At 39.6% G+C, this 21,930-nt stretch overlaps 2 long non-coding RNA genes across 2 annotated transcripts in view; one reads left to right on the top strand and one right to left on the bottom strand.

Annotated features, from left to right (window-relative positions):
* Positions 1–21,930, top strand: part of LOC117285227 — a 64,866-nt gene that overhangs the window by 4,762 nt on the left and 38,174 nt on the right. The window lies entirely within an intron of this gene.
* Positions 16,373–21,930, bottom strand: part of LOC117285226 — a 28,587-nt gene continuing 23,029 nt past the window's right edge. The window contains exon 4 of the long non-coding RNA XR_004516219.1: positions 16,373–16,436. This is a non-coding gene — a long non-coding RNA (uncharacterized LOC117285226). The remainder of the gene's footprint in view (positions 16,437–21,930) is intronic.

Here is a 21,930-nt window from a genome sequence, read left to right as displayed (position 1 = left end):
AACCTCTATTCATCTTTGCTCCCTCTTGGGACCCTTTTGAAGTGATAATAGAGGAAAAGGAATGGTTGTCTTGCAACTGATAAATTAATGTCTAGTCTGATTCCAACCCCTAAGGAACCCTACAAGAAGTTGTGAGAGCATCAGAGTATTCTGCACCATTCTCTGTCTTGATATGGTGCAGATTGGTTGACTGTCAGACTCAGGATGCTGAGTCAGATAACGCTAATGGAGAGGGCAATTGTGACAGGCATATCTTATTTGTAGGCACTAGCTGGCCAACCACCAGTGCCGCCTTCACTTATTCAAGACAAGTTAATAAGCACCAGCTATATGCCAGGAACTGTTCTGGGCACTGAAGATATACTGTGGAATAAAGCAAAGGTCCTGCCATTCTGGGACTTATATCTAAATGGTAGAAATCCCACTAAGAAGAATTTCTGTTTGCCATGGGCAAAAGTTTGGTTTGGGTTTGCCCTCTGAGATCCTGGAGATTATATTCAATGAAATTTTCAAAGAAGATCCAATTCCAAAGGAGTTCTCCTAATACTTCTCCACCTCAGAATTGCAGCAGGGAGATGAGCACAGAGACTAATATGATACAAATTCATGGATGTTATTGGATGACTTTGCTTAAGCTGCCATTTCCTGGGATCAGACTCTGTGAAAAACATAGACATTCACTCTATCCTTCAGCAACAAACTGTTCACCAGCCCTGGCCTGACCTTTAACCTTACCATGGGTACACCCTGAACCATAACCTTGACTGACCCATATCTTTGACTGGCCCATAACCTAAGCCTCTCTGATCTCTTTAATTGTGCCTTTCTTCCCAGAAACATGCTATAGTCAACAAGGGCAGTCGATGAAGAGTAAGGACTCTGTGACACCTTCCTCCACCTTCAGGATGGAAATTTGGTGCTCAGACCTCTGCCCTGCCCCAGTAGCTGGGGGAAGGATGTCGTTTCCGCAGGAAATCTATACCAGGTAGTCCATCTCGCTGCCCCGTCCCTGTCAACAGAAGCTAGAGGAAACTTGAGGTCATTTGTGATTTGATTGTTTCTACTAATATTTGCCAGACTTAATGGAGTTAGAATGTGGTGACTGTAACTCTTCTTATGGTGGAAATGGCAGAGGGCAGCAATGGACTGATATTCCCACTGAATGCCTGGCAGGCAGCCCATTGCTCTGGAGACCCTTGGCTGGGGCGGGGACTCTTCACTTTGCAGCTGTGTTTTCTTCTGCTCCTAAGAGATGTTCTTTTGTTTCTTTTTATGTTCTTCAGCAGAGAGAATAGCTGGGAAGCAGGATATTGGTTGAAGTTGGAAGACTCATTAGAGTGGAAAAGTCTTAGGGCAGGGGTTAATTAGGGTATAATAAAACTTACAAATTTCAGTGGTTTAGGTCAATAAAACATTCTCATTTAGTCAAAATTCAACACAATTATACCTGCTTGAGCAGCTCTCTTGGTATAACTAACTCCTCCATGGAGGGAGTGGGATCCAGATTGCAGTGGTACCACTGCTTCCTAGAGACTTACACTCTCCCAGAGCCCTGAAGGTCTCCTATAAATTATCTTCATTGGGGTCCAAAGAACAAAAGGAAAGTGTGGAGGATCACATTGCTATTTTAGGAGCCAAGCACAAGATGTGTGTCTAAGTCCACCAGTCCCACATCTCTACTTAGATGCAAGAGGGAAATGTGATTTAGCCAAGTTCCCAAGAATAGAGGTTGTATTTGGTGACAGTCCAGCCTGTCGATGCTTCAGAAAAACAAGAGTCTTAGGAAGACTTGATTTAGGCATTAGCGAGGCAGTGCCTGCTGGGTGCATTGTGAAAGGAATGGTTAGGTTGGCTGCTCTGAACCCCCAGTTAATACTCTATCAGGGACAAAGTCACTTCTGTGACTTTTCACGTGGCTATTTTTTCTAGATTGAGCCAAATATGTATATTTCCAGCACAGCATGCCATTTGGGAATATGCTGGTGACAGTGACAATTAATTATAAGTTAGAATGAGGGATGCAGTAGGAGAAATAAGGATGGCACTGAAGACTCAGCTACCACTGATTTAACCTTTATATAAAATGAGGAATTCCTCTTTATAGAATCCACCCTATGCTATTAGGAATCTCTCAGCTTCCTTTATCAGTGTCTAAAATCCCACCCTTGTAATTCTGGTAATTCCATGAACCAATATGTTTCTGCTTATATCACAGACTTCTCATATCTCCTAGTAGGAGTGAACTACAAGGTTACTATCTCCTCAGGCCCCTGAGATCTGATTACCCATTGTGGGATGCAGACGTGGGAGAAGTGAGGAAGATGTCATATGAGAATATTCTGTGGTGACAAAAAGAAAGTTCCAGGGACACATTTTGCTAACCTGACAAGTTCTTTGACCCCTAAATGGAGCAGCAAATGCTAATGAGGAGATTTCCTAGGACAAAATTAAAATAAGTTAGTCCATTTAGAGGAAGTGGCCTATAATCAATTTGAGAGGCCAGGCAGGATTGCATGACTCCAATCCCAATTAGGGAGTCTGAGACAATTCTTGCTGGGATTTTACCCTACCAGTTCATGAATAAAATGGCCCAAAGCCATTTTCCATTTCCTTTCTCCTGGGCCAAGATATAATCTCTGGAGAAGACAGTGAAAAAAGGAGGACTTCCCTTAATGATGATTCCCAGGAGGCATGTAAGGATGAAGGAAGCAAAAGATCTCAACTGTCCCAGAAAAAAAAAATTAGGAAGTGAGGCTAGCCTTACCTCTTTAGTGCTGTCCATTACTTATCTTTTGGAGTCCTATAATTCTCCTTTCCCTCTTCCTGTGTGCATCACACAGGAATTATGCAATTCTCTGGTATTTCTTTTTCCATTTGTAGATGATAATAATCTGGTTCTGGATGAGAATTAGAGTCCACAAAAATCCCATTTACATCCTCCTGTGTGCCTACATTGTCTTTGATTGATTCATCTGTAGAATGATATTTTATGATTTGTTTATCTGTCTTACCTGGAGGTAATGAACTGCTCAGGGTTTTCAGTGTCTGTGACATGCATCTTTTAGTACTCAGCAGTCAGTGAAGTGTTGATCTCTTGGAGTTGCTCAGTGATCACATGTTTGTTGAGTCAATGAATGAAAGCATGACTTAAATGAATGAATGAAAAAAGACTGTGCTCCAGATGTTATTAAGGATTACAATATATGTCTCTGTCTCAGGGTGCCAGCCCTTTTGCAAGAAATACCTGGGATTTCACATGTCCCAAGAGCATCTTCTTTCTAGGGTGGAGTGGACATCATTTGACTAGGAGGAGTACTTCTGAAAGACATCTACAGGTATCTGGAATATAGTGGTTCATCCTCTAGTTCCCAGTGTAAGAGTGAGTTGTCCATGCAGTAGAACTTCTCAGTTTGTATACCATGAACCTTCCCTGGGAAGCCCTTTCATGGAATGACCCCTATCTCTGTGTAGGGAGGTCTAAGTGTGGTGTGGCCCATCAGTGGGTAGACGGTTCTACCTAATCCTGTGGCTCAAGTAACAGGTTCATTTAGGCTGCATCGGCGGTCTGTGCTTAAACAGAAGTTAGATTCTAGAAAACTTTGGATTTTTGTGTCAAGAAGGTTGCTGTAGCATACTACATGTGTGAATTTTCCATGAGCAATTGTTTCTGGGGCAAAGATTTATCTCTAAGCGTATGAAGACTGAATTATTGGTCACTAAATTTAATTCTCCTGTAGTAGTATTGTATGTCCACACTCTTTCCATGGCCTTATGGTGGGAAGAATAAAATGTCTTTGCTGCCTCTTGGTGTTAAGCTAGGCCATCTAATTTGCTTTGGCTGATGGGATGTTTAGCTGAGTGATGAAACCAGAGGGTTGAGATGTGCTGGTATGGTTAGGTTGATGCTTTTTGTTTCTGCCATCACCATGAGAATACCACATTCCAGGAGGTTGTCATAGCTTCACCTTAGGCACCAGAATGAGATATCTGGAGTGAAGAAGCTAGCCCCAGCCACCAGCAGATGCATGCATGAGAAATAAACATGTATAGTTGCATGCCATTGAGATTTTGCGGTGGTTTGTAATGTAGCCAGAACTGACAGATACAAAGAGAAATTAGTCATTTTGATTTCCAGCCTAGTTGACACTGGCAATTGAGGAAATTATTTGTTGCTTTTGAGCTGCAAGGCAGCCCGTACTAAAGTTAGTATGTGAATAGGCTGTGACCCAGAAATTCAGGCTTATGTTCCCCAGTTGACATGCATAAAATGCTCATGGCAGCTTCATTCATATGCCAGAAGCTGCAAATAACCAACCCTTCAGTCCATCATAGAAGGTTGAGGAGGGAATGGCAGTAAGAGGCAGGAGGTTGCTGGGGATGAAAAGAGGAAAGAATGGTAGTAGAGGTTCTCTGTGCACTTACATCTGTTTTTTCCCCCACCTTAGCTTCACTGGTCTCTCTGTGCTCCATACCCTGCCTTCTTTCCTTGGGGAAGTTTTGGGGTTCTACCCAGATGCCTTTGCTCTTGGCTTGGAAACTTTCTCATGGAAATAATATGGGGGCAATTTTAGGACTCATAATTTGTTTTCCATCTCTCAGATGTCTTTGTCTGTAGTTACCTAGTGCCCAGTGCCTTGAAAGCTATTTTATCATATATTTGGTCAGTGTTTCATTTGCTTCACTTGGAAAGTAAATCTGGTCCTTCTTAAGCAATGTTGGCCAGGAATGGAATTCTTACAGGACTGAGCTGGAGAAAAGCTTTCTGTTTATCTTTAGCTTCCTGAAAGCAGATCCTGAGACAAGGAATCATGTACAGTGCTTCTCCCAGGAGAAACTGGTAAGCTTTGCGACACAAAGAAAGATAGGAAGCCGAGCAAGGGTGTTGTAATATCCTATGATATCTCACAGAGAGTGGCTTTAGCATGATCCCGAGGGAGAACTCTGAAATATAAGTTATGTCTCTGAGATGTCTCAGGACAGCAAAGGAGCTGTCATGTCAACAATTGATTCAGGGCTGTCATTTAAGAAGAGCCCCAATATTACAATTAAGGGGCTTGGAGATAGGGAAATCATATGCGCTCTTCTGCTGTAATTGAAGGTTGTTGGCATGCAGATCGCCAAGGTGGCTAATGGGAAGGGTGGCATCCCATGTGATTGGTATCAACAGCATATTTGGCTTACTCTGGCTAGTCCTGAGTTGGAAACAAATGCAAAAATAGAGAAGACAAAGATTATTGACAATACCTGACCATTCTGGACTGATTACTGCAGGGCTTGACTTACTGGCCTGGTTGCTGCACACTGTGGGTCAGAATTCTACGGCTGTGTATGGTCTGGCTGTTGTCTATTTGCATATTAAATCTCTGAGGAGATATTGGCATCTTGCCCTAGAGCATTTACAGTCTGGGTAAGGAAATAAGATGTATATTTAAGGACAGACTGTTTGTATCTGGGAACGGGGCAGTTTGAGATCAGGGTGAGGGTCCAGGCTGTGGGCAGGGCAAGGGTCAGACAGTGAGCAGGGTGAGGGTTGAGCTGTGATGAGTGAGGTGTAGGGTTGGATGGAGAATGGTCAGAATAGAGTAAGGAGGGTGACTAGCAGCTTCTTTCTGAAGGTGAGTTACCTATGTAAGGCTGATCCAGTGATGCTGGCCCAGTGAGTCCCATCTCTGGCCAGTCTAGTTTAAGGTGATGCTCTTCCTACTTTCCTAACATCTCCTACGGCATTAACAGACCTCTCCCAGATGCACCTGGTCCCTTTGGGGAGTGCTTTTAGGCATATTCTAGGGTTGGGGAGGAAGTGGCATGGCTTTGATAACTGGGAATCAGAATGAAATTAGAGCTTGCAGTCTCTTCCTGCTGTGTGACAAAAGCATCATCCCACCTGGGAAGAAGGTGCTTTGAGTATCTCCTCCTCTGATGAGCCACAATTGCCCCTTGCCATTGTATTAAGAATCAGCCTGCTTTGATGTCATGTATATGAGGGGATGGTAAAAATGTTAATGGCTTTGTTCCTTTGAACTGTCTAATGAATTTTCTTCTGTTTAAGAGGTTGAGTCAGGGAGTAACAATAATCCACAATCTCCAGTCACTGTCTAGCTATCTTTTCAGATTACAGGGTGTTGGTGAACACAGCAGAGAAGTTCCTGTTTTCGCACAGAGAGGTGAGGAAGCAAGATGCATTTAACTGGTGATGAGTGAGCTGAAGAAAACCCAACGTGCTGATGTAGTGTGGAAGTAGCTACTTGAGATTCACACTTACAGAATCTCTCTTTGAAGAGATGACATTGGAGCCACAATAGAGCCACAAGAAGGAGACTGGAGAAGAGGCTAAGGCTTTGGGACAGGAGCTAGTATGGGTGACAAGGCCAGGTCATGGAGTTTCTGAGGATTTATGTTTTGTTCCAGATGTCGAGGGAAAGCCACTGAAGATCAGAGAGAGCCTGTGTATATCCAGGGAAGGACTAGGGAAGCTTTTATAGGAAGAGAAGTGGACAGGTTTGAGATGTATTTTGGAAGTGATCTGATAAGACTTCAGATGGGTTGGATATGGAGGGTGCTTGAGGGAAAGGGGAGTTCAAAGATGGCTCCTGAATCTCTGACTTGTATAACTGGCTGCATAGTGAGGGCTGCGATTCACTGACATGGAGAAGAATATTGGGCAAGGAGAGGAGTTTTGTAAGGAAAATTAAGAGTTACAGTTTGAGCTGGCCATGGTGGTGCATACCTATAATCTCAGCACTATGGTAGGCTGAGGCAAGAGGATTGTGAATTTGAGCCTGACCTGGGCAACTTAATGGCTTCCTGAGACCCTGTCTCAAAAATAAACAGTAAGAAAGGGATAGAGATTGGATGAGTGCAGTAAGTTTGAGATACACTGAGATATCCATTAGGAAGTTATAATATGCAAATTGGAGTCCTGGGGAGGAGTATGAGGGTCATTAATCTAGGTGTAGATAGCACACAGATAAAAATGGATGAGATCACTTGGGAAGATGGTGCAGATAGAGAAGAGAAAAACAGCTGTTCCTACCCAGCTGCAGGCACACAGAAGAGAAAGAACTGCTGGTGAGGTACCTAGAAAACTTGGAGGGTGGGTTAGTTGTTTATAATGTTCTCCAGGAAGAAAAGCTTTTCACCTTGGGAATACACTGAATCAAGTCAAATATAGACAGCCTTGCAAATGGGATCTTCCAAGGGCTTATCAGACAGGTCAATACATGAGTTCTTTTTTTTTTCCTCATTGAATTTATTGGTACATTTTAGGTACACAGTACAGTTACGTTCATTACTGGGATCTTGTACCTTTACATGACAGGTCTTGGTTCTTATTTTTTCCCCTTGTCCCTGCCCTCCTTTCACCCCCTCCTCCCTTCCCTATTTACAAAAATGTTTTTTTTCCATTTCCTCATATTTTTTATTTTCCCTTATTTCCTTTCCCCTACCCTTTCCACTTCCCCTACACCTTTAGCCCTTTTCTTCCTAGTTCACATTGTCAATTATACCATTTGGATCTTATTTACACTTTTAGTTTTTTACACCAAAGAAACTATTTGGTATTTACACATGTGTGTCTTATTTATTTCACTTAAGAGTATGACCTTGGGCTGGGGATTTAGCTCAGCAGTTCAGTGGCCTGCCTCGCAAGCACAAGGACCAGAGTTTGATCCCCGGCACCACAAGAAAAAAAAAAAAAGAGTATGTCCTCAATATGCATCCATTTTCCTATGAATGACTTTAATTTCTCATTCTTTATGGCCAAATAGTATTCCATTTTATAGAAAAACCACAGTTCTTTAGGATTGAGGTTTTGAAAGTGCTCCAGCTCTATTCTGTGCCTGGTGGTTTCCAGGCTGGTACTATTCATGGTGAATGTGGCCTCTCTTTTTTTAAGACTGCTAGGGACTTGGAGAGTGGAAGATGGGATGAACACAAGTAAAATGTCACAAAGCTTGATGGTCTTTTTTTTTGTACTGGGGATTGAACTCAGGTCCTTGTGCTTGTGAGGCAGGTGGCAGCACCACTGAGCTAAATCCCCAGCTCAAATGTTGATGTTCTTAATGAGAGTCAATAATACACTCTGATTAATTTTTGGAGTTCTGAAAAAGTTCTGGTGTTTTGTTTTGTTTTGTTTGTTTGTTTGTTTGTTTTTGCTGATTTTCTCATTACTGTTCCACAGGAAAGAATTTTCAGAGGTCTGTCCTCTGCTCTTTTGCTGATGTCATCTTATCATGGTGCTATTATTATTTTTAATTTTTTTTAGCTTTTAGTGGCTCTGGAGATTGATCTCAGGGCTTCAAGCATGCTAGGCTGGTGTTCTACCATAGACTCACACACCCGTCCCCATGATGTTTGTTATTTAACATATTGATCTAGTCATTTCCAAAATAATTTTTTTTCAGTACTAGTTCCTTTGTACTGAACTGACACCTTATTCCTTTTTACATATTTACTTTGAGACAGAGTCTTGCTAAATTGCTAATTTGCCTAGGCTGGGCTCAAAGTTTCAATCCTCCTGCCTCATTCTACCAGAGTGCTGGGATTACAGGTGTGCACCACCACATCTGGCTTACTCCTTTTCCCAAAAAATTTCTAGCTCTGCTTCAATCATCCCGCATACTAGATGAAAATTATCAAGACACCCAATCACCAAATTGCCCACACTTGCTTCCAGATTAGATGCGGCCCCAGAGCTGTTCCCCAAGCTGGTGTTGGCATTACAGGTGTGCGTCATCAGACCTGATCACGTTTCACTTTTTTTTGCTTATTTTTTGTTGTTTTCATTTTTCCTCCATTTCTTTTAGCAAGTTAACTGCATAGGCCTATTTCCTATTGTATCACATTAGGACTTCTGTGATACCTAGCTGTCCCATTTTAAGATATTGAGAATATACTGAATTCAAGAGTTGTCAGCCTAGCCAACCTAGTGTAAAGTTTCCCCACAGATTTTACATAATGGTTTGAGTGCCCTTTGGTTGCCTACTTAATTATTTCATTGGGGGTGTGAACTCATGGTTTTCTAAATCTATCATTCCTTCTGTATTCATTAGTTGTGATTCCTCTATGAAGAACTTTTTCCATCAATTGCTTGGTTATTTTTAAATATACTTATACAGGAGCAACAAAGAAGAAGCTTGATTTTTTTTCCTCATTTTTTTATTGTGGTAAAAATATAACATAAAATTTACTATTATAAGTCTAGCATATAGTCCACTAGTGTTAGATATATTTAATTTCCAGGAATTTTTCATCTTGTAAGTAGGAAACTCTCTACCCATTAAATAACCACTCTGCTTTCTACTACCTTTTCTCTTTTCCCTAGCCTGTGGTAACCACATTTTTTCTATTTCTGAGTTTGACTAGTTTAGTTATCTCATGTATGTGTAGCAATTCAGTATGTGTCTTTTTGTGATTGGTTTATTTCATTTAATAGAGTGTCCTTAAGGTTCATACATGTTGTAGCATATGACAGGATTTTCTTTCTTTTTTTAAAGCCTACGTAATAGTCCACTGAAGTAAAATAAAATGTAGTGTTCCAGTAATGGATTAATGAATTTTTGGGTTGTGTCTACCTTTTAACTCTTATGAATAGTGCTGCCAATGCTAGGCTGTGAAAGTATCTTCTCAAAATCGTACTTTCAATTCTTTTGGATGTATACCCAGAAGTAGAACTGGTGTATCATGCAGTATTTCTACTTTTAGCTTTTTGAAACACTTCCATACTGTTTTCATATCAATAGCACCATTTTGTAATCCCACCAACATGGTCTAGGAATTCTAACTTCTCTACGTCCTTGCTAACACTTGTTCTCATTTTTGTTTGTTTGTTTTTGACAGTAGTCATTGTCTTAGTTGTTTTCTCATTGTTGAGACGCAGTACCTGACAAGCATGACTTAAAGGAGAGCAGGTTTATTTGGCTCACATTTTCAGTCCATGGTTGGCTGGCTCAACACAGAACCAGCGAGGTGAAAGGAACCAGCAGGGGAAAGCTGCTCAGGTCATAGTGGCCGGGAAAAAGGGGAAGGAAGGATGAATCAGGAAGGGAAAGCTACTCCTCCAGGTCACCCCCGCCCCCCACAGTATCTTGTCTCTTCCCTTCTCCTAAAAGTGGCTTAGCTGTGATTCAGTCATCTTTCAAAAGCCCCATATGAGGCCTTTCAGGGACGTTTGTACTCTGAACCACAGCAGTCGTCTAGTGATTGTGGTAATCTCATTGTATTTTTGATCTGCATTTCTCTGATGATTAGTGATATTGAGTATTTTCACATGTGCCTGTTGACTATACATCTTTTTTCAGAAAAGTATCTATTCAAGTCTTTAGCCTATTTAAAAATTGGGTTATTAGGCTTTATTTTTGTTGTTGTTGTTGTTGTTATTGAGTACTAGAAGTTTTTTTTAAAAATTGTGTATTTTAACCCTGTATTGAACATGTAATTTACAAATATTTCTCCTGTTCTTTAGGGTGCCTTTTAACTTACTGATTGTATCTTTGTTTTTGAGACAGGGTATCACTATGCAGTTGAGACTGACCTGGACCTCACTATCCAGCCTAGTTTTGAACTCACAGCGATCCTCCTGCCTCAGCCTCCTGAGTGCTGGGATTACAGTTGTGCGCCACCATGCCCAGCCGTGATGGTGTCTTTTTCCCCAGTACTGGGGATCGAACTCTGGTCCTTGTGCTCGCAAAGCAGGTGCCGGAACCACTGAGCTAAAACCCCAGCCCTGATTGTGATTTTTGATGCTCAAAGCTCTTTAAGCATGATGTTGTCTATTTTTGATTTTGTTGCCCGTGTGCTTTTGGCATCATATCCGAGAAATAATTGCCAAGTCCAGCATCATGAAGCTCTTTCCCTATGTTTTTTTTTTCCTCATTGAGTTTACTGGTACATATTAGGTATACAGTATAGTTACATTCATCATTGGGATCTTGTACCTTTACATGACAGGTCTCTTTCCCTATGTTAGGAATTTTATAGTTGTGGGTCTTACATTAGTCCTGCAATGCATTTTGAGTTAATTTACATGAGATGTAAGGTAATATTCTTACTTTCTCTTTTGGCATGCTGATATCCAATTTTCTCAACACTGAAGAGATTGTCCTTTCCCCAGTAGGTGGTCTTGGCAGCCTAATCAAAGATCATTTGACCACATACCTGTAGGTTCAGTTCCAGGCTCTCTGTTATATTCCATTAGCTTATTCATTTGCCTTTATGCAGAGTTTCATGTGTTTCCTTTATCAGTTTCCAGGATAGCAATTTAGTATCTATAATGGTTTAGATCTTAAATATCCCCCAAAAGGTCATGTGTGGAAAGCTTGGTCCCCAGCTGATGGCACTGTTGAGAGGTGGTGGAGACTCCAGCAGGGAGGACCTGGGTGGAGGAAGTAGGTCACTGCTTGTCACTTTGAAGGATATATCTTGTCCTGGTCCCTTCTTTCTGGTTCCTTCTTTATCTGCCAGTGGTATCCCATGAGGTAGTGGTGCTTTGCTCCACCACATTCTAACCAATAATTTTCTGCCTCAACACAGGCCCAGAAGCAGCAGAGCCAGGAGACTGGGGACTGAAACCTGAGAAACACTGAGCCAAAATAAACCTTTCTTCCTTAAAGTTGCTTTCCTCAGATATTTTTAAAATTTAATTTTATTGTCATATTTTTGATATACATAATGATCATATTCATCATAGGGAATTTGTACCTGTACATAATGCATCTTGATTCTTCTTTTTCCCAATCCCCTCCTCTCCCTCTAACCCTTCTTCCCCTCCTTATTTACAAAAGCTTTGTTTCCATTTTTTTCTTTCTCTCCCTCCCTTCCTTCCTTCCTATCCCCTTGCCCCTCCATTGTTCCCCTTCCCATTTCTTATGTTTTATGTCTAGGTGCTCTCCCAAATTCTTCTGCAGTCATAGGGCTTTTTGGGAGGTTGCTGAATCTAGAGTGTGTGGCATTGGGATTAAGGGTGTGTGATCACTAAATCAGTCCACTGATTGGTTTTGCACCACCCTAATCCCAGTAGTCTGGATAAGATAAGAGGGGTACAAAGACACTGTTAAGGTCCCTTGTTGCTTTGCTACCTTCAATCCATTGTAAACTGTTGCCTCTCTAATATATCCCCCCCCCTTGAAGCTAGCCAATTATGGACCAAAGCCTCTACAAACTGTGAGCTAACTAGATCGTTCCCCTTTTAACTTTGGGTGTTGGGTATTTTGTCTCAGGAATGAGAAAAGTAACTAAGACACCATTTGAACATTTCATCCCACTTCCCAATATCTATTATACATTTTGGTCCTTATTTATCCTTTTGGTTTCTCACAGCAGAGAAACAATGTGATATTTAAACATGTGTGTCCAATTTATTTCACTGATGGGCATCTGGGCTGTTTCCAAGATTTAGCTATTACAAATTGTGCTGCTATAAACATGGGTGTGCATATACTGAGGTGCTATGATGCTTTCAGTTCTTCCAGGAAGATACCAAGAAGGAGAATATCTGGGTCAAATGGAACCTTTGTTTTTAGTTTTTTAAGGGATCTCCACACTTGTACAGTGGTTGCACCAGTGTGTACTCCTACCAACAGTGGAGAAGGGTTCCCTTTCCCTCATAGTCCCAGCAACATTTGTTATTGGTTGATTTCTTGGTAGCAGCCATTCTTTCTGGAGTGAGGTGCAATCTCAGCATTATTTTCATTTGCATCTCTCAAATGACCAGTGATGTTTAACATTTTTTCATGCATTTATTTGCTGTTTGTCTTTCTTCATTTTGGTCGTGGTGTATACTCTTCTTGATGATTGGCTGTATTCTATTTTTTAGTGTCTTATTGAGGATTTTTGCATATATGTTCTCATTTTTGGTTGGATCTTTCTCTGGTTTTGGTATCAGGTTATGGCTTGCTTCCAGGAATGGGTTTTGGAGTATTGATTCCCTTTCAATTTCTTTAAAGAGTTTGAGGAGTAGTGATATGAGATTTTGTCTAAATTTCATATAGAATTCAGCAGTGAATCCATCAGGACCTGGGCTTTTCTTTCTTGGTAAGTTTTTAATTACATCTTCAATTTCCTTGACTGATACTAGTTTATTTAGAATTTTTATATCTTCTTGATTCAGCTTTGATAATTCATATGTATCTAGGAATCTGTCCATTTCTTTGGTGTTTTCCATCTTATTAGAACACAGATTCTTGAAGGAGGAATTGATGATCTCATGGATTTCTACAAGATCTGTTGTGATTTCACCCTTTTCATTCCTAATTGCTTAGATTTGGGTCTCTTCTTTCCTTTTTTTGCTAAGGTTGGCTAAGGATTTGTCAGTTTTATTTAATTTTTCAAAGAACCAACTCTTAGATTCATCAATTCTTTGTTTTTTTAGTCTCAATTTCATTAATTTCTGCTCTGATCTTTATAATTTCCTCCCTCATACAATCTTCAATTGAGTTTGACTTGCTCTTCATTTTCTAGAAACTTGAGGTTCAACATTAGGTTGTTTATTTGTGCTTGCTCTGTTTTTCTGATATGAGAATTTATCACTATAAGTTTTCTTCATAGGATTGCTTTCATTACATCCCATAAGGTCCAGCATGTTGTACTGGTATTTTCATTTAATTGTAGAAACTGTCTAAGTCCATTTGTTCCACGGTTTGGTTCAATTCTGAAATTTCTTTGTTGATTTTTGTCCAGTTGATCTGTTTATTTGTGACATGGGATATTGACTCCCCCATTACAATTGTATATTGGCGCTTATTTGATTTTCATATAATTAATATTTGTTTTATATAGTTGGGTGTGCTGTATTTGGAACATATATATTTATGATTGTTATCTCTTCCTCTTGATTTGTTCCCTTAACAAGGAAGTAGTGACCTTTGTCTCTCTTAATCAGTGTTAACTTAAAATCTACTTTGTCTGCAAATAGAATACTACCTCTACTTTTTCCTGGGTTCCTGTCACATGTAGTATTGTTTTCCATGTATTGTATTTTAGTCTATGCATTTTTGAGTTAAATGTTTTTCTTATATGGGGAATACTGTTGGATCTTGTTTCTTGATTCATTCTGTCAATATGTTTCTTTTGATTGGTGAATTGAAATCATTTATATTGATATTTAGAAATGATATATATTGACTTATCCTTGTCATGTAATTTTCCTGTTGTTGATTCCCTTTCTTTCTCCTGTGTTTAATTGCTTACCTGGTGAGTTCATTCTATTCAGGTTCATGGAATTGCAGTCATTATTATCTCTTTCTAGAATATCCTTTAGAATATCTTGGAGTGCTGGTTTGATGGTCATGAATTTCTTCAGGTGTTCTTTGTTATGGAAGTATCTTATTTTTCCATCAAATTTAAAATATAGCTTTGTGGAGTACATCAAACTGGGTTGGAGGTTGTTTTCCTTTTTAAAAATTAATTAATTAATTTTTTATACCAGGGATTGAAATTGGGTCCTTGTGCTTGCAAGGCAGGTGGCAGTACCACTGAGCTAAATCCCTGGCCCCGAGGTTGTTTTCTCTTAGGTGTTGAAATGCTTTACTCAAATCTCTCTTTGATTTGAGGGTTTGTATTAAGAAGCCTGCTGTGATTCTGATGATCTTTCCTTTATAGGTGATGTGTTTGTTTTATCTGATAGATTTTAATATTCTGTTCCTGTGTTGAATTTCCAGAATCTTGATTATTATATGCTTTGGGGTACATTTCTTTTTGATCATGGCTAATTTGAGTTCTATATGCCTCACTTCTCGGTATGTCAAATTCTTTTTCCATTCTTGGACAGTTTTCTGCCATTACTTCTGTGTACAATTTTTTTATGCTGTTTGTAGTATCTCTTGCTTTTTCATTGACTCCAATCTTATGCTATTCTTCTTTGCATCATCTAGAAGCTGTTGGATTAATTTTTCCTGTTCACTTGTTATTTAAGATTTTTTTCTTTTAATGTTATCTAACTTCAAACCTGTCTTTTAGATCTGATATCCTGTCCTCACATTGGTTGACTATGCTGTGTATACTTTTGATAGAGTTTTTAATCTCCTGGATATCTGTTTGAATCTGTTTCATGGATTCCACTTCTTTCCTATGTTAGGTCTTCATGTTTTCTATCATTTTCCTATGCTCACTTATTTTTTAAAACTGTATATATTCTAAATTCACTATGTCCTTCATTATGGTCATCATTTCTTTAGTTATCTGAGAAATTATATCTAATTTAAATTTTCCAACACCTCATTTATTTGCTTTTTTACTTCAGCTGTTACCATTTCAGAGAGTTCAGGTGGGTTGCATTTGAATTGTTCCACCTCATTGCTCCCAGGGTTTGCCTTGGGCAAGCTGAAAGTCTGAGGTTATATGTTGCTTCTGTGTCTTCTCATTTTTTTTTTTAGTTTAGTTTCTGCATTGATGCTTGCAAATTGCATATTATAGGTAACTTTATTGCTAGTATTGAGAACTCCTTAGGAAATGACTATTTTTCAGAGATGTCTTCAGGTGTAGTTGATTTCTGGATTTTGAGTCTGTTGCAAGATCCTACCTCTTCAATTTATTGGGATGAGAAGTTTCTGCCTATTTGGCATAGCCCCTGGTTCTTTGGTACTGGCCTATAGTATTGTTTATGAATCTCAGGCAGTCTTGGCATAGAAGGAAGAACAACTAATTAGAATACCTATGTTACTTTGGATAAAGTAGTACAATCACTAATAACAATAACATTACACACAGCCCAGAAAATGACAAATTGTGTTAGCTCTTAATTTGCCACCTTCAACCATATGAACAAGATTTGTAGTTATATCACAAAATCTAAAACAAACCCGGAAATTATACATGGTAAATATCCTCTCAGTAGAGTGATTTTACCCTCAGGGGAGAAAATTTAAAAGGGGTAAGAGGAAAAAACAGCAATAGAAGAAGAGAAAGAGATTAGAAGCAAGGCTGAAGGACAAAAGGAGATTATACAAGCTTTGGGAAACTGGTGAAGAAGACAGAAGAGAAAGAGAATGAAGAAACAAGAACAGAATGAAACAACTGTGGGAATCACGATTATTAGTTGCAAGTGTTGTTAACTTTAGTAACTCCATTTTGTTAAGTTCCTCCACCTTAGAAGGTGGTGTATTTCCTTTGAGGAATTCCTGAGAGTTGCAGCTTCTTGTCTCTGACCCTCAGACGTGTGGTTGTCTGGGTTACTACTACCCATGGTGGTTGTTTTTGTTAAGCCTGTTTTCTCTTTCCTGTATGAACTCTCATTTCCATGGAGCAGGTGTTGAGGTTACTATGGTAATCCTAGCCCATAATAGTTTGTGTTTTTTTTTCCTTTAAAAGGCTGATGCTTGCCTGCAATAAATGTCGTCTTGATCAGACTCTTGTCTTGGCGTCCTTCCTTTCTCTCTGCTCCATCTCCACCCCGCTGATCTTTCAGGTTTGAGACACTGCTGGACATTGCTCTGCATCACCAGCTAGCGACAAACAACAACAAAAACCCCCCTAGAAACAATGTTCATGCTCACATAAAAACAAGAACAAACAAAGAAATGAAAAAAGAAAGCATTTCAGGGCATGTCTCTGCTGTTACTAGTAGACAAAGGGTACAGACAGAGTCTAGATCCATGTTGATTGATCCCAGCAAGCCTGCAGTAGAATTATGGTGGGGTGGTGGATCATCTCAGTAAGCTGGGGCTTTCAACTCTGCTAAACTTCAGGCTGATCTTAGTTTCTGGCTGTGAGGCTGGGATCTGAGTTGTTCAGCCCATGACACTCTGGATGCCTCTTGCTGGCTTGAACTTGGCTCACTGATCCTAAGTGTCTCCTATCGCTGTGCCTTGCCTTGACACTGGGAGGCCTGAGATGTAGCCAAGCCACTGCTGCTCTGAGTCCTGGGTCCAGTTGGCCCCTTTCAAAAATGGCAACTGGCCAACATTCTGCTTCTGGGGATGTTTGAATTGTGACTCACAACATCCACTGCTCCATTCCACTGGTGTGTTTCTCCACTGAGGCCTCTAGAGTCACCTGTAGCCACTATGCCTCTGAAGATTCAAGCTACCTTTCTCATTACATGATCTGGGCCCCAGGGAAAAATGCCATTTGCCACCTCCCTCTTCTGCATTGAGGACTCTCTCTTTGCTCTCCCTGTGGGCTCCAGTTCTTGCTTCAGATCCTTGCTGGGATCCAGGGACCTACTTCCATCCTTCTTCCCTTCCCTACATTGCTGTATTCCAGTGTCTGGACTCCAAATCTTGGAGAAGCTGATTTGCTGCTGCTCAGCACTCCACCAGCGTCCTGGAAGCCCCCTTAAGTATTTTGTCACAACTAACACAGTGTCCTAATTCCATTAGTTCTCAAAAAAAATTTTTAATTATTCATGAATTCTTTAAAATTTTTTATGTGTGTCAAAACACTAGTCATTGTCCTGTCTTTGGCCAGCAGTGAGGATTCTTTAAGTTGGCTCTGGTTCCAACTTTTTACTATGGGGAAAGCCCAAGATATCCCCAGATCATTGTGTATACCTCTGGTCTTAGGTCTGAATTTGGCTGTTTCTCCAAGGGGTCCTGGTTAGATTTAACTTTACAGATCACAATGCAACCGTTAATTACTTTGGTTAATTATCTATCACTAGATAATAAAGCACTCCAAGTGTGAAACTTAAAATAATAATAATTTATTATCATATGTCTCATAACAATTCTGGTAACTGATCTGGACTCTGACAGTTTTCACTTGAGGGATCACTCACATGACTAGAGTTAGTGATGATGTGTGAGATCTTCTCATGTTTTCTCACTTACATGTTCAATGTCTGGACAAGAAAGACTCAGACCTCCAAGGGTTGGAATGCCTAAGGATCCTTGGGCATCCCTGTCTTCCTCAACCTGTGTTTTTTACTCCTGGCAACCTTAGCACACCTGGGCTTATATTGCAACTGAAGGCTTCCAGGGCATGTCCCAAGAGAAACTAACAGAAACTATATGGAATTTTCTTTTTTATCCTTGGAAGTAAAAAAAGCACTACTTGTACTGTGTTATATTCCACCATAGATGAAAGGCAGGGAATTTCTCGATCCAGCTTCAAAAAGGAAGGATACTTAGACTCAGTGTCTTGAGAAAAGGAGTGTCAAAGCATTTTCAAACATTTGTGGACCCGTTATGTTACCGCCTTTCCAGTTGACAGAATTTGAAAATACATATGTAATATTGGAAAGAGAAAATTAATCATAAGTTTAATGTGAAATTTCCAATTTAAGTTAAAGATTACAGTTTTATTTAAATTTATTTGATTTTATATTTTAGCTGAAAGAATCAGTTTTATTCTTTATAAACAACATAGTTTGTTATTTGCTTTATTCTAAAATGTATTTGAATGTGTTTCAGAATAATTGGTCCCCAAATATGTCCATGTCTAAGGTCCAGAAACTACGGATATGTCATGCTACATATCAAGGGAAATTTAAGATTGCAGATAGAAAAAGGATTGCTCATTAACCGACTTTTAGAGAAAAATTATCCAAGTGGCTCCAATACAATCATAGGTTTCCTTAAGTAGAGACAAAAGCAGGAGTCAGAACCAGAGATAAGGTAGCACTAGAAAGACTAGACTGGATTCAAAGATGAAAGATTGCTATTGATTACTAACTTGCCAATGATTATGGGTAGCATTTAGAGCCTGTAAAAAGTGTCTCTCTTAGAACCTTCAAAATTGGACCCAGCCTTGGCACCACCTTGATTTTAATGTGGTAAGATTCATTTTGAACTTCTGACCTCCAGAACTGTACGATTATAAATTTGTGTTGTTTGTGGTAATTTGTTACAGATGCAATAGGAAACAGCATACTAACTTGGCTGTCAACAATAAAACTACTATGTACAACTTGAGATTTCTTTGTGATTCATTTTGTCCTTAGGATATGACTCACAGATGCATGGTAAAGATTCAGTTTCTAAGTCATTCTAATTAACTAGCCTCTATGTGATTGTCACTTTCCCATTACTGGGACAAAATACCCAACACCCACAACTTAGAGAAGGAGAGGTTTAGTTTGGTTCACACTTTCCATCCATGGCTGGCTGGCTCCAAGGCAGAAATAGGATGGCACAGGGCAGGCAGAGGAGAAGGTGTTCAACCATGACATCCAGGAACAGAGAGAGAGAAGGGGAGTAGCTACATACAAAAATATACCCTTCTAGGTCACACTCCAGGAGCTCACATCTAACAGTACCCACCTCTTAACAGCACATTCAGCTATTAAGCTTGCCAATGGATGAATCTACTGATGAGAATAGCTGTCTAATGATCCAGTCACCTTCCAAACACGTGAGACTTTGGGGGACATTTTAGATAAACCATAAGAGTGGTTATTCACTATACACAGCAAGACCATATATTTCAGTTCATTTTTAGAAACTGCTCATGTTCTTTTTGAGTTAAAATTTTTAAAATTACAGAGAGAATCTAAGGATTCCCCCATATGTGGAACATTTATAGGATTTCAACATTAGATTCTTATTATTTCTTGCTGTTAACTATTTTAAAAATTACATTTTTTGGCTTTTCTTTTGCTATGCATAGTTTACTATATACATTTTCATGCACTTTACTAAAAATATCTTGGAGTTATTTTAAAATAAAGAGAACATCCTTGTTTTTTACAATAGCATAGTACTCCATGTGTAGATGAATAACAAGTAGTTTAATAATAATTGTTGAGTATTTGACTTGTTTCCAGTATTTCCTTGGTACAAGTAATACTGCCATGACTTACTTTGTTCATGCCTCTTCTTATACTTTTTGCTAGCACAGTATTGGGATGGAATCCTAAACAAGCTTGTTGCATCAAAGAGCAAGGGAACATGTGGATTTTCCTGAATATTGTCAAGTGAGAGAGCTTTTTAAAAATAGATAGGTATCAGAGATTATTTGTAAGATGTTAAAGTCCATAATGTGACCTTGGTGGATGGTTGGCTAAAGGAAAGAGGAGAGAAAAAGGTATTATCATCAAGACTAGGGCTTCAAGACGGCTCTATTTATGGATGTTGAAATCATAAGAACTGGGGATGAGGGAAAGACTGTCATTAGGTGCTATAGTTGTTAACAAATGAATGGAAGTGACCAGGAGATTAATAAATGATAGCAGGGAGGATCAGGAGAAGCTGGCAAAATCACACGACACAAAGGAGCTGGCATTTCAACAAGCCAGTAGGGAGATCAGGGCTAGAAAGGGAGGAAGACTACCTAAACCTAGGATTCTGAGAGGCGGGGGGACAAACAGGCAAGCAGTAAGAGGGCTCAGTGAAGGAATGTCCAAGGGGACAGCTAAATTTAGAGGCAAGAGGTAAGTGGAATGTTCTGAGAGGAGTACAGGAGTAGGAGTGTACAGTAGAAATGTTCGTGGAGGCAGTGGTTTATGTCACCAGAAGGGAGGTATAGTAAAAGTACTGAGCTAAGGATTTGGGCACTGGTGGAAGGCTAGGAGTAACTGATATGAACATGGATGTGTGGGGCAGACACATGGTTGACTTCCTGTATAATGCCTCCTTTATCCTTGCCCCATTCATAACTAAAAGAGCCTTGGGATGGTTGTGGCATCTATCTTCAAGCCTTGTGCTTGTCCTTTCTCTAGGAAAGGGAATGGATACTGATTATTTAAAGCCATTATGGAAATCTTGTATTTCTATCCAATCTTAGGTTTATACATAGCAAGAGATGCAATCCTCTCCAAGGAAAAGTAAGTATGTCTGCTGGGGCTTAAGGAAGGTTTATCTTCATATTCTTCAAAAAAGACAAAAAGAAAAGATAATCACCTTTTTGCTTCTAAAATAGCTGTTTCTAGTGTAATGCTTTAAATTCTACAACCATCTTGGGACCATGAGGTGACCCATACTGATCAGTGGACATGGTGGGGCTGGCAGGACAAAAAGATGGAAGGAACTTGAGTTGTTGTTGCTTGCATTGAACTACTAAATCAACCAGCCCTGAAGCCGCCATTTTGTCACAAAAAATAATAAATGCCTTTATCAGTTATTTGCATACCCAACTATCATATCCAACATCATGAAATTGGAGGAGGTTGAGAAATGTACTTATTTGCTAGAAATATTATATCTCCAACAACATATATATCTCTATGATTTATGATATATATGATATATACAATATATATATGTAGTGTGTGTTCACACATATGTATACACTCACATCTATTTTATCTCTAGAAGGAATACCTATGTGGAAATAGTCAGGGGCAGGATTGGAAGGGAGACTTACTTTATTACTTATTTTTATTATTTTCCCACTGTTTGCCTTTTTTCCCCATTAAGTTTATTGGTACATTTAAGGAAAACTGTTTGCTTTTTTAATAATTTTGCATCTTGTGCATGTATCACCTATGTATTTGAATAGAACAAGAACTGAGTAGCAGAGTTAAAGCAAGAGTTGAGTATAGTAAAAAACTTAAGTGCAGTTGTAGAAAATAAAGTTAGTGATGGAGCAAGCTTAAGAAGATCTACTAGGGTGCCCATGGAATGGGTCAAAGAGCTGCAGCTGGTGACAGAGAAGGTAACAACTCCTCTTGAAGAGAAGCATGGAGCCCATCACAATAGTGGGATGGAAGCAATGATCAAAGGCATAAAATAATGCTTTCCTGAGATGAGAAATGATTGAAAGAGCTGAGCTTTGTTTTAGTAAAAATCATAATGAATGGCAAGGTAATTCATTGCATGCTGGAGAAGGGTTCATAGTTCATGTGTATCAAGAGAAGAAATTTGGTCTGGGCTTACATCTTTTCCTGATAAAGTGGGGAAAAATGCTGCACCATCATTCCTTAAGTGTTATACTCAACATAGTTGAAGGAGACTATTGGTGTTTAGATCTAGATGTCCCCTCAGCATAGGTAGGGCTTTTGGGAGGTGATTGGACTTATGGGAGTTTATGGGTGCTGCTAGGAGGCAGGGTCTGATTGGA

The sequence above is a fragment of the Fukomys damarensis genome, unplaced genomic scaffold (assembly GCF_012274545.1).
Source record: "Fukomys damarensis isolate Sample0158 unplaced genomic scaffold, DMR_v1.0_HiC HiC_scaffold_7, whole genome shotgun sequence".
In the NCBI taxonomy this organism is placed as follows: Eukaryota; Metazoa; Chordata; class Mammalia; order Rodentia; family Bathyergidae; genus Fukomys; species Fukomys damarensis.
The sequence above is the reverse complement of the archived record's forward strand: the minus strand, read 5'-3'. Positions and strand labels throughout refer to the sequence as shown.